The following is a 12,564-nucleotide window of genomic DNA, read 5'->3' on the forward strand; positions in this document are numbered from 1 at the left end:
ATTTAGCGTGTAAAGCACTCCATTAAAATGTTTTAAACTTTTTATTTTTAATTGAAGTATAGTTGACATACAATATTATGTTAGTTTCACGTGTACAACATAGTGATTTGACATTTATATACGTTACAGAATATGCTTATCAAAATAAGTGTGGTTACCATCTGTCACCATACAATGTTATTACCATAGTATTGACTATATTCCCTATGCTGTACTTTTCATCCCTGTGAGTTATTTATTTTATAACTGGAAGTTCGTACCTCTTAGTCGCCTTCACCTATTTTGCCCTCCCACCCGCCCAGTTCCTTACCCTCTGGCAACCATCAGTTTGTTCTTTGTATCCCTGAGTCTGTTTCTGTTTTTTGTTTGCTGTCTTGTTTGTTCATTTGCTTAGGTTTTTAGATTCCACATGTAAGGGAAATCATATGGTATTTGTCTTTCTCTGACTTATTTCACTTAGCATAATCCTCTCTAGGTCCATTCATGTTGTCGCAAATGGCAAGATTTCCTTCTCATCACTCCATTTTAATTGTCTTTGTTTTCAGCCTCATCTGAGAGAAAAAAATGAAGTTTGTTTGGATTTTGTTACATTAATCCTCTACCACTCCCTAAACTGATTTTTGCAGTACAATCCTGCCCCCTTTTTTAAATACAAGAGAGTAGGTTTCAGGCTTAGAGTCATCGTGTAAGTGACAGAATCTAGCCATAAAGTTAAAATGTCCTCTATTTTCATTGTGTCTGTTGATATTTATCTTCTTTTTATAACAAGTAATGCTGATTATCTGTTTGTGCTAATGACATAATGTTTTCTTTCAAAATGAGCTAATTTAAGTTAAAGAAAATGAACCAATTAAAATAAAAGTATTGAATTAATAATAGCGCGGTTGATATATGAATATGGAGAAATTTCATGACAGCTGATACATCTCAGAATATGGACGTTCTATCATAAGACAATAAGTACCACTATCACACCTAAGAGAATTATTATAATGAAAATTATGTCACTTCTGGTATATTCTAAATATTGACATTTAAAAATCACTTACATTGAGGTGCCTGGGTGGCTCAGTCAGTTAAGCATCTGACTTTGGCTCAGGTCATGATCTCATGGCTCATGGGTTTGAAACAGCTCAGAGCCTGGAGCCTGCTTTGGATTCTGTGTCTCCCTCTCCCTCTGCCCACTTGCACACACACGTTCTCTCTCTCTCAATAAAATAAAATAAAATAAATTAAAAAAATAAAAAAAATCACTCATATTATACTTTTAAATTTATTCAATGGAATCTACTATAGGACTTTGATAGCCATAATTATCTGTTTTTGAATACATAACCTCTTCTGTAGCATTTGGACATTTTATATCTTTACTTTCTTTCTTTGAATTTGTATTCTGCTTACTCCACAAAATCTGATCCTAATGTGTACTTTTTTATGCTTGAAAGTTTTTTATTGAGCATTCCAGTATGTTCTTCTAAAACCAAAATTTCACTGACTAAAACTGAATTCTTCCTTTATAGCCTGTGATCATAAAACTCTAAGTATTAACAAATTCTTCCTGATTGAGTAATCATTGTAATTATTAGTAGTACACAAGTATACTATTAGTATGCTATTGGCCATAATATAATAATACCACAATTCTGATACTAGTCATAAAATGTGAAAAAAAATTTTTGGAAATATATCTGGTAAATGACATGATTAGGTCTTTAACAAATAGTTCATGTCTTCATAGTTGACTATCACTTATTGGCAGAAAGGAACTGGGGCAGCATCAATTCTATTCCTCTTTTTTATAGATGCAAATTAAAAAATTCATATGTAAACTAAATAGTTATAGAAGCAGATTTATTATACTAGTTTGAACTTTTTGTGTTTGTATAACAACAACCACATAATGATATATCACAACATTTATTCGATGCTTGTAGTAATGATATATCATTTGACAATGCAGTTAGGTTTCCTTTCAGTTTTATTAAAAGCAGAGAATTGGAGACAGCCTGAATTGCAAAAGATTTGTTATCCAGTTGTCAGACTTATTCACTGTCTTGATTTCTTAGAAGTATAGTGAAAAGTATATGTTAATCCTCATCAAATTATTATTAATTATACTTATTTTTTCAATGAAAGGTATAATCTTTAACCTGGTATATTTGTAAATGAGAAAATAAAACATTGGTCAGTGCAGTGCAACTTTGCCAATGTAGTATTTTATATCAAATGCGAAAGCTTTGTATGTATTTATATGAAACCATCAATTTAGTTTGTGGAAAGTGCCCCCCATGGTTAAGCCCATCAGCCAAATCTATTTGCTTCCTGTCAGAAAACATCTGACTTCATTTTCCAATTTGAGTAGACATCTCTGTGATAGTGCCCTCACTTCTGGTTCTAATTCTTCTTCTTCTCCTCCTCTTCCTCCGCCTCCTCCTCCTCCTCCTCCTTCTTCTTCTTCTTCTTCTTCTAATGCTTATTTATTTTTGAAAGAGAGAGAGTGCAAGTAGGGGTGGGGCAGAGAGAGAGAGAGAGGGATAGAGGATCTGAAATGGGCCTTGCGCTGACAGCAGCAAGCCTGACGCTAACAGGGGACTTGAACCCATGAACACCAAGATCAGGACCTGAGCCATGACCACGACCTGAGATGAAGTCTGTTGCTCAACAGACTGAGCCACCCGGGTGCCCCTGGTTCTAATTCTAAAAAGGAAAGAGATGGGGCACCTTGGTGGCTCAGTTGGCTGAGCGTCTAACTTTGGCTCAGGTCACGACCTCCCTGTTCATGAGTTCAGGCCCCGCATTGGGCTCTTTGCTGATGGCTCGGAGCCTGGAGCCTGCTTTGGATTCTGGGTCTCCCTCTCTCTCTCTGCCCCTCCCCTGCTCACACACTCTCTTTCTCTTTCTCTCAAAAATAAATGAACGTTTAAGAAAAAAAAAAAAAGAGATGAGTGGGACTGGAAGCCTTGCGAGGAATTTACTGCTTGGTGACATAAGGCCTGTGTGGGATTCTTTGCTTTGTTCCTGGTCTCAAAAGCATTGCTTCCTTTGATGCAAGTTGAGGATAGAGAGGACATTGTTAAGTAGGAGCTCTGAACAGTCAAATTCAGAACTTCCTAATATGGCCCAAATACCTTGTCTTTGATGCCACTGTTGGTCCTTCACAGAACATGCTTAATACCAGCCACGACAAGCAGCCCTGCCAGGAGCCTTGCACAAACATATTGCACGTTGCCTTTGTTTAGGGCCCAGCTTAGGGACAACTGGGCAAGTACCGTGGGAAGAGTCAGGCTGGGTGAGAGGGGGGATGTTCATAGAAAGCCATGGGTGACTGTAAGCAGGGAGGTGGCAGAGGGGACCAACAGACCGGCAGGAAGCCTCTACTATAGAAGTGGTCACAGGGAGTTCAGTGTTCCAAAGAGTGGAGATGGGAGTGGGTAACCCGGATTTTGATCTCCTTCAAAGTGTCCATGGTTGTGGATACCTTGGAGAGGTTTCTAGTTGCCTCCAAGCTGGGGTGCCCTTACCCCTGTGATGTCTGTGGCACTGGCAAACTAACTTTGCTGGAGCCGGGGTTGAGGATGAAGTGGGGGATGGGAAAGAAGAATGGACGGGACACAATGAATGTCCTTGGAACTTACAGAAATGTCTGTGTCCCCAGCCATGGCTCTTACTATAATATCTCAGGGCCTTTGCACTTGTTGTTCCTTTTGCATGTAATGCTATTCCCAAGCCATATTTGCATGGCATCTTCCTGCACCTCCTTTAAGTTTTAACTTAAATGTCTTGGTGAGCCTTTCCCTGCCTATCCTATTTTTAAATTGTAACCTCCCCACACTTGGTATCTTCTTCTTTGTTGTATTTTCTTCAAAGAACAATCACTTTCTGGCATACTCTCTAATTATTTGTTTGTTGCCTGTCATCCCACACCAGAATATAAACTCCATGCTGTTAGGGGTTTTTCTGGGTTTAGTTAGATGTTTACAGGCAATTAATTAATGTTTTTTGGCACAATGAACAAGCTACCACAATAAATCTTCCTCTAGAGGTCATATGTCCAGTTTTCTAGGGGGAATAGGCAGGAGGTATCAGGGACGGAGTGGAGATTATGATATACCAGAGAGCTCATGTCACCGTCTAAAGAGGACAGCTATTCCTTGGCATTGCCATGTGACATGTTGGTTTTAATTTCGTTTTTTCAAGCAAAACTGGAAATTGAAATTTTGGGATGGGAGGGTGAACTCTGGTTTTTATATATGAGAGCAAATTCTTTTTAAAGTATTTATTTTCAAGAGAGAGGGAACACGTGTGTGCATGTGAGGGAGGGGGGAGAGAGTGAGGGTCAGAGAGAGAAGAATCCCAAGCAGGCTCTGCATTGTCAGCACAGAGCCTGACATGGGGCTCGATCCCACAAACTGAGAGATCATGACCCTGAGCTGAAATCAAGAGTCGGACACTCAACTGACTGAGCCACTCAGGTGCTCCGAAGGACAAAAAAAATTTTTAACCAAATAATGAACATACTGTTTAAGCTGAACAAATGGTTCAAATGGCACCTGTTTTTGACCTCTTCTTGACCCAAAGTGGAAAATAGCTGGGGGAGGGTAGAGAAGGGGCACATCTCAAGAGTTCCTCCTTTTTCTTCCGTGTGTCCCTGCACAGCTGAGAGAGCTCCTTGGGGTTTACCTAGCCTAAAAAGCCAAGAGAGTAATTAAGGAGCTGGCTCAGGGAGGTTCAGAATAGATTATCACACACCAGAAGTTCCCCAAATATAACAGAAAGTCTTGCTCTCAGAAGGAAGAAACTGAAGAGGTTCCTCAATATGCATTTTGTGAAAACCACACAGCCTTGGCCGACTCTCGATGAAGTGTTCATGGTTCCATTACAGACTTACACGTAAGACCCGAAACCATGAAACTCATAGAAGAAAACAGGAAAAAAATCCTCCTTGACATGGTTCCTGGGAATGATTTTTTTAGACATGACACCTAGAGCATAAGCAACAAAATAAAAATACAGGTGGGGGGGCACCTGGGTGGCTCAGTTGATTGAGGGTCCAACTTCGGCTCAGATCACCATCTCAGGGTTGGTGGGTTTGAGTTCTGCATCAGGCTTGCTGCTGTCAGTGCAGATGCCACTTCAGATCCACTCCCCACCACCCCTCTCCATGCCTCCCCTGCTCTGACTCTCAAAAATAAGTAAAAATTAAAAAAAATACCAAACAGGTTGGACTACATCAAACCAAAAGCTTCTACACAGCAAAAGAAACTATCTTATGGAATGGGAAAAGACAATCTTATGGAATGGGAAAAAATATTTGCAAACCATGTCTGATAAGGGGTTAGTGATCACCTGATCACTAACTGCCCAGAGCCTCAGTTCTTTGTGTGAAAATGAAAGTTCGAACAGGGGGATTTCCAAGGTCCCACTCGGCTCTTTAACATTTGGTGACTCTAGAGCAAAGCCCTTCTCTTAGGAAAAGCAGGCCAATCGGGATGTGCTCATAGAAATACAGAATCTTTTATTATTTCTCTGAGGAGAATGGAATTTGAGAAAGTTGGCCTTTGCTCCAGACTTCTGGCAGAAGGGAAAGAAAGGTCATGCTGGGGTCTGACAGCTGAAGCATGCTCACTATTGCTTTCTGAGGGCTGAATTTCCGATGTACCTGGGTGCAGATGGGTCGGAAATGAATGGAATTGGCAGAGTCGATTGCTGTCTTTTTTATTACTGTTCAGTGTTTCATTTTTGCTGTGACCTCGGCAGATGACAGCAGATCACTGGGCTTGACCAGGAGTAGATGGTTTCCTATCTGATCATTCTTTGTGTGTATCTGGGGTGAGTGAAGGTCTTTAATATTGAAAAGTCAAACAGCATGGACCGTTTCATCCACCGTCAGCTTTGTCTGTTATTTACAGGCCCATTCCCTTAACTTTCCAATTAGAAGAAAAAAATCAGCCATCAGCAGCTCAGCCTGATAATGTCAGAACGTGGAAGTTGGAGATAAAGACACATCCTCTCCATGGCTCTTGGGTCGCTTCTGGGCAGCATTGGGTTGGACACACAATCCCTTTTTTTTCTGCCTCATGTGGTTGAGTCCTGTGAGAAACATCCATCACCGTGGGCCAGCGTGATTTAACTACGTCATGCTGAGGGTTTGGCCGTAGTAGGGACTATGTGCCAGGAGGGATGCATTCTACAACCAGAAAGCTCTTGGCAGCATATACAGAGCACTATTTTGAGATTTCTGTGATTTAGTTGAAAATGTTAAAAATACTTCTATTTCCTGGGGGATGAATGGGAGCTAAGGACCCAGTGTTCACATTCAGGAGGTAGACTGGAGAAGCAGGGGAGGAGGAAGGTGGTGATGAAGAGGAAACATATAAAGACTCGGTCTGAGATTTTACCCCACTCGCGACTTGCAAGCCAAGTAGTTAGACTGCTGCAGTTTTATGGGTGCTGATGGACTCCTGGTTCAGGGACAAAGAGCTTTGTTACTTCACACGGTAGCAGTAGCATGAGAGTCAGTGTTTGTGCCAGTTCCCTGAACCCCATTCCCACAGGGTGATATGGAGGGGGCTGGGTGACACCCACAAATGCAGGGAGTTGTGTTACAGGAGACATACCCTGAGTTTAGGGAGCCTGAATCTTTTTCTTTCTTTTTTTTTGTAAGTTTATTTATTTTGAAAGAGAGACATCGTGAGTGGGGAGGGCAGAGAGAGGGAGGCAGAGAATCCCAAGCAGGGTCCATGCTGCTAGCACAGAGCCTGATGTGGGTCTTAAACTCATGAAACCACAAGATCATGACCTGAGCTGAAACCAAGAGTTGAACACTTAACCAACTGAGCGCCCAGGCACCCCCTGAATCTTTTATAGTGGGAAACAAGCCTTCTTGCCCTCAGCTCTGGAGGGAGATGTTATCTTCATCTATGGGCAAGCAAATTTATTCTTTGCTCTGGAGAGAGATACTGTCTCCGTCTTCTAATGCTGTTCCCTATATAGATACCCTGGAAAAGATAGTTTGGGGGAAAAAAAAGCAGTCAATGCCACCCTTTGCAACATGCGCAGAAACCCAAGGGATGCATGGACAGTTGTCTTCCAGCAGGAACAAACACACATGTTTTTGCCCTAAAGTTGCAATGTTTCCCTTCCTCCCTAGCTGCCTCAGGTGAGTTCACCTCTGTCTTTGGAACCTAGCAGTTTTTCCTCTCTAGTTCCTAAGGAAATCCAGGCAGACAGATTCCTGCCTAAGCTTGAAGCACAATTCAAACTCTTTTTGGGGGCAAAGGCTGAGAACTATAAAAGTCCTCTTCACTTTAGGACCACTGTATCTTTTAAAAAATATTTTTGTGCTCTTTTCAGCACAACTGGACACTTGATCTATTGGAGACATTGATTCCATATCATCTTTGCAGTAGATGGGATCGTGGGTTGTTATCTCAGCCGGTCCTCATTGATTAAGGCAGATTTTATGTTTTAGGCAACTAAGTTTCTGAAGAATCAAGGGTCTGGTTCAAAGTCATTCAGTAAAGATGTGCTGTTACCATGATTCCGAGTCAGCTCTATGGAAATGGATAGTTTCCTGTTGTTTCCCTTATAATCAGAATTTAGACTGGGGTATGTTTTCAGAATGGCTTGGCCAAGAAAGGTTGAGAAAAGAAGCGTGAGAATCCTTAGAATATCCTTCTGAAGCTTCAGCAATTTTCAGGAAAGCAGTCTGTGGGGGCACCTGCGTGGCTCAGTTGGTTAAGTGTCTGACTTTGGCTCAAGTCATGATCTCATGGCTCATGAGTGTGAGCCCCGTGTTGGGCTCTGTGCTGACAGCTAAGAGCCTGGGGCCTGCTTCAGATTCTGTGTCTCCCTGGCTCTTTTCCCCTCCCCACTTATGCTCTGTCTCTGCCTCAAAAAATAAATAAACATTAAAAAAAAAAAAGAAAACGTGTAAAAGAGATCGCTAGTTGCCTACTCAGTATCCATTTTCTCCTTTTGTAGGAGAGGGCTCCTGTATATTTGAATAGGCCATTTGCCCATTAGAAAAACTTTCATTTGTTAGCTTTCCTTAAAGTTGGGGCAATCAATGACTTGTGGATAGAAGTAAGTTCCAGCACACTTAGCTTGCTGTCAGGAGACCTTTACCTTTTCCCTGTCCCTCTGTCCTGCTAGGAAAGTGGCTGGGATGACTCAAGTCACAGTGCCAATCTGGGATCAGAAGGGCACCCCATAAATGGAAACATGAGTTAAAGGTAGTAGAGCAGAAACCTAGATGGAGCCTACATCACTGTGAACATCTTGGAGTCACCATACCAGCCCTGGAGTCCCTACCCGGGGACCTCTTCATTGTGAGAGAGAAGTAAGTCCCTGCCCCCTCCCTTTTTTTGCCATTGTGTTTTTGGAGAGCAGATGCATGTACCTCCTTGGAGATACTAGGTGCTTGTTTATACCTAATTTTAATCTCTGAATGTTCACTGTATCTACTTGGGTTTTTTAGTTGCAAGTAACAGAAACATTGGCTAATTTTAGCATAAAAGGGCTCCAAAGAGTGAAGTGAGGGCTGAAGAACTAGGCTGGAGCATATGGGTACCAGATTGCTCTGGAAGATACTGGTAGCAGGCTCAGCTCATTGATCTCATTGGTGAACCCAATTTCTTGCCAGACCTTGTGTCAATCAGCCAAGATTCAACATCTCAGGGAGGCAAGTATTTGATTGGCTGAGCCAAGGTGTCGTGACTGTCCCAGGCTAAGGTCACATAACCACCCTGCACCAAGTTGGTGAGAGGAAGAACAGAGTGGAAGGAACTTTCAGGGACCCCCTCCAGCTCCCACTATGGAGGGTGGACACCTGGATTTCTTCCTTCTTCCTTCCTTCCTTCCTTCCTTCCTTCCTTCCTTCCTTCCTTCCTTCCTTCCTTCCTTCCTTCCTTCCCTCCCTCCCTCCCTCCCTCCCTCCCTCCCTCCCTCCCTCCCTCTCTCTCTCTCTTTCTTTCTTTCTTTCTTTCTTTCTTGTTATTTATTTTTAGAGAAAGAAAGAGCAAGCAAGCAAGCATGCATGAGCAAGGGAGGGGCAGAGAAAGGGAGAGAGAGACCCCCAGTCAGGCTCCACACCGGGAGTGCAGAGCCCAATGCAGGGCTCGAAGCCACACACCAAACCACGAGATCATGACCTGAGCTGAAACCAAGAGTCTGACGCTTAACCTGCAGAGCCACCCAGATGCTCCCTCCTGGATTTCTTGTCCCACAACGATTGCATTCAGTAGGGGGCAGAGGGAAGTCCCTACAGGGCAATCAGAGCGCTGTTGGGAGGTGCAGAGGATTAAACTTTTCTGTGATGAGGTGAATTGGTCGAGATAAAAGGCAAAGATTGTTATGCCATGAAAACTTCAGGGATGAGCAGTTCCTGATGGGTCTGCCCTCTTTGGGGACACAGGCTTACAATAATGGCACAGCCTCTGAGGAGGGCAAAAGTTTCACGTACAAGAGCAAAAGAGCTCTTTTGATCTTCTCCAGTTTATGTAGCTGTAAGTGCTATTCCGTGGTAAAAGTACTGACACATCTGTTTCCTCGGCTGCCTATTCTTCCCTTAATCGGGCTGCAGTTCTAATTCACACTCATTAACCCACCCGCAGCAATTACTGGTCTCTGCAGATCTCCCTAAGTGGGGGTAAATAGTCTTGTCCCCCTGTGGTGGGAAGTCAGAATTCTAAAAATGATCAAGTGCTGTTCCCAGGGCTGTGAGGTGTAATGATACTGCAGTGAGGTAAAAGCAAATTATAGTCTGCGGTTAAGGTGGACATAGGTCATCAGTTAAGTAATGGTTGCCTCGGAGAGCTGGCCTCAGTGTGAAGATGTTCATGGATGTGATGCTGTAGCCTTGGAGATTCCAACCATGCATAGAGTATTAGTGAAATATGTCCAAGAATGAAGAAACTCAGAAACTTGGACCTTTAAGGTCCCCACCAGACGTGCTTTCTTGTTGCAATCATATTTAATATATATCGATGAGGAAAGCTATCAGGAGGAAAGCAAAAGCTGGAGTCTTTGCCATGCTTAAAACTCCAGTGATTTCCCAGGAGTCACTAATATAAAATCCAACCTCCTCATTCTGGCTAATGAGATCTTTTATAATCTGACCCTGCCTTCCCATGTGCTCTCCCTTTTCCCTCTGATTCTACCTGTTACTTCAGTCATTTTGGTTTTCTTTCAGTACTGGAAGCTGGCTCTTGCCCCTTTGCATTTGCTGCCTGGGAATGCTCTATCCCACAACTGTTCTTGGCTGACTCCTCTTTGCCATTCATGTCTCAGCTCAGATGTTGCCTGCCTTCTGGGACTCCGGAGCCCTCCTGCCTGGCTTCCTTCTTGGCTCTATCATGTCCTGGTTGTGTAATATTCAGCAAGCACTGAACTGCTCCACGTTTCCTCTCTTGCTCAGCTGTAAATCAGGATTGTGACATCCTTATATCCTTATATCCTGCAGTTTATAGAAGTTGATATAAATGGAGCCCTTAGGACATTGCCTGGGGCACAATGTTACATTTAAGTATGACTGTCATTGTTGGGGCATCTGGGTGGCTAAATCGGTTGAGTGTCCCACTTCAGCTCAGGTCATGATCTCACGGTTCGTGAGTTCGAGCCTCTTGTTGGGCTCTGTGCTAACAGCTCAGAGCCTGGAGGCTGCTTCGGATTCTGTGTCTCCCTCTCTCCCTGCCCCTCCCTGCTCACAATCTTTCCGTCTCTCTCTCTCTCAAAAAAAAAAAAAAAGTTTAAAAAAATTTAAAAAAGTATCACTGTCATTGTTATAGGAGCTGCCACTCTGAGTCACTCTGTCACTGAATCTCGTTGGTTTTCTTTGTAGCACTAGTCAGTGTTTGAAATTAGCAAGGTCTCAAGGCAATAGTTGCACACCCATATTCACAGCAGCATTATTCACAATAGGCAAAAGCTGGAAGCATCCCAAATGTCCACTGACAGATGAGTGGACAAACGAACTGAGGTATGTCAGTCAGTCAGTGGAATGTCAGTCAGTCTCAACAAGGAAAAAATCCTGTCACAGGCTACAACATAGATGGAACTTGAGGACATTATGCTAGGTGAAATAGGCCAGACACAAAAAGACAAATACCACATGACTGTGCCTATATGAGGCATCTAACGTAGTGAATATACTGAACACTGAACTATACATTTAAAAAGAGTTAGGGTGGTTCCTGCCTCGTCCCACGACCTGAGTATTGAGCACGCACTGTAAAAAAGCTAAGAGATAAATCCTCACCCAGCTCAGTCTTTGGAATGATTCTGTATGTGGGAGATAAACTTTCTAAGACATGATTATCTGGAAGGGACGCTGTCAACCTCTCTCACTCCAGGACCGTAACTGTCATATCACCTGGAGAAGTACAACCAAATCAGGCTTTGGGGTTGCCAGAGGGGCTGCTGCGCTTGCCTAACTCCTGGAAAACAGTAGAGTAGGAAGAGCGGTGTTCCAAACTTCCCGCGTGAACATATTTTCCTAGCTCACCTTGGCCTGTGGGGTTTGTATGGTCTCAGTCCTTGTCAACAAAACAGAAGGCTCTCAATAATCCTAACTTCAAAATGACTAGAATGCCATGTCAGATTTCCCAGTGCCTTCCATTTGGTACAAGTGATTCCTGGTGGCCTTCACACACATTCCCCATGGGTCTCTGGTTTTGCAGGTTACAAGGATATACAGGATCTTTGTGAGAATTAGGAAATATCACCACTTTCAGATTTACTTAGGCTAAGTGAGTTTTCCTGCGGGGGATAGAGTCCTGAGTCAGGAGACCTGGGAAGGGAAGCAGAATGCAGGCTGCATTTCCCCTCTTCCACTTATTTGGCTGGTGCATTTTGGGGGGACAGAAAATGGTGCCTTCATTCCAGGCAGCCCAGAGGGGTCTAGTATGCACCTCACTGGATGTTAAAAAAAAAAAAAATAGTTAAGGTGGTAAATTTTATGTTATATGATTTTTGTCACAATAAAAATATATAAATGATGCTGGACCTGGATTCTGAGTAAATAGATTGCAGTGGGTGGGGTATTTGCATTTAAAAACATCTCCCTGGAAGATAGTGACACCCACCAAATTATAGTAACCACTGGGCTACACAGTCTTTAAAGAGGTCTCTGTGGTGTGGATTTAGAGCATTTAAAACTTGCACCCTCCCTGATGTAAAGCTCTAATTATGTGGAAGAAAAATGATCCGCAAATCCTCCTCATGGGTTCTCTTTAATTTTGTCGAATTAATCTGCTCTTCATCTGTATTCCCATCCCTTGCTGCCCTCTCAAAGTGGAGGGTGATAATCCGCAGACAGAGGGCATTTGGAGCCGGCCCACCGGCGTGTTTTCCCCGTAGTGTCCACAAGGTGGCAGGCCAGGCACTTGGATTTGGGCAGCCAGGAGTGCGAACAGCAGGCAGCCCGCGGCACCCGGGGAGTTCGATCAAGGGGTGTGAGGGACCCCATGCTTTTGCAGGGTTTGGGGGTGCCCGGAGGAGGTGGTGGGGTTCCCGATGATGCCCAGGCTAGAACTCAACCCGGCGGGTCAGTTTCCCAGAGCCTGC

General features: G+C 43.3%; 1 protein-coding gene across 10 annotated transcripts in view; it reads left to right on the plus strand.

Annotated features, from left to right (window-relative positions):
- THSD7B (thrombospondin type 1 domain containing 7B) overlaps positions 1-12,564 on the plus strand; it is a 1,235,876-nt gene that overhangs the window by 37,228 nt on the left and 1,186,084 nt on the right. Inside the window, exon 1 of one of the 10 annotated variants that reach the window (XM_053214975.1) lies at positions 7,927-8,341. The exons of the other annotated variants lie outside the window; for them this stretch is intronic. The gene's annotated coding sequence lies outside the window, so the exon portion shown is untranslated. Of the gene's footprint in view, positions 1-7,926; positions 8,342-12,564 lie in introns of those variants that run through there. 10 annotated transcript variants of the gene reach the window in all.

This window comes from Acinonyx jubatus, chromosome C1, assembly GCF_027475565.1.
Source record: "Acinonyx jubatus isolate Ajub_Pintada_27869175 chromosome C1, VMU_Ajub_asm_v1.0, whole genome shotgun sequence".
Lineage (NCBI taxonomy): Eukaryota > Metazoa > Chordata > Mammalia > Carnivora > Felidae > Acinonyx > Acinonyx jubatus.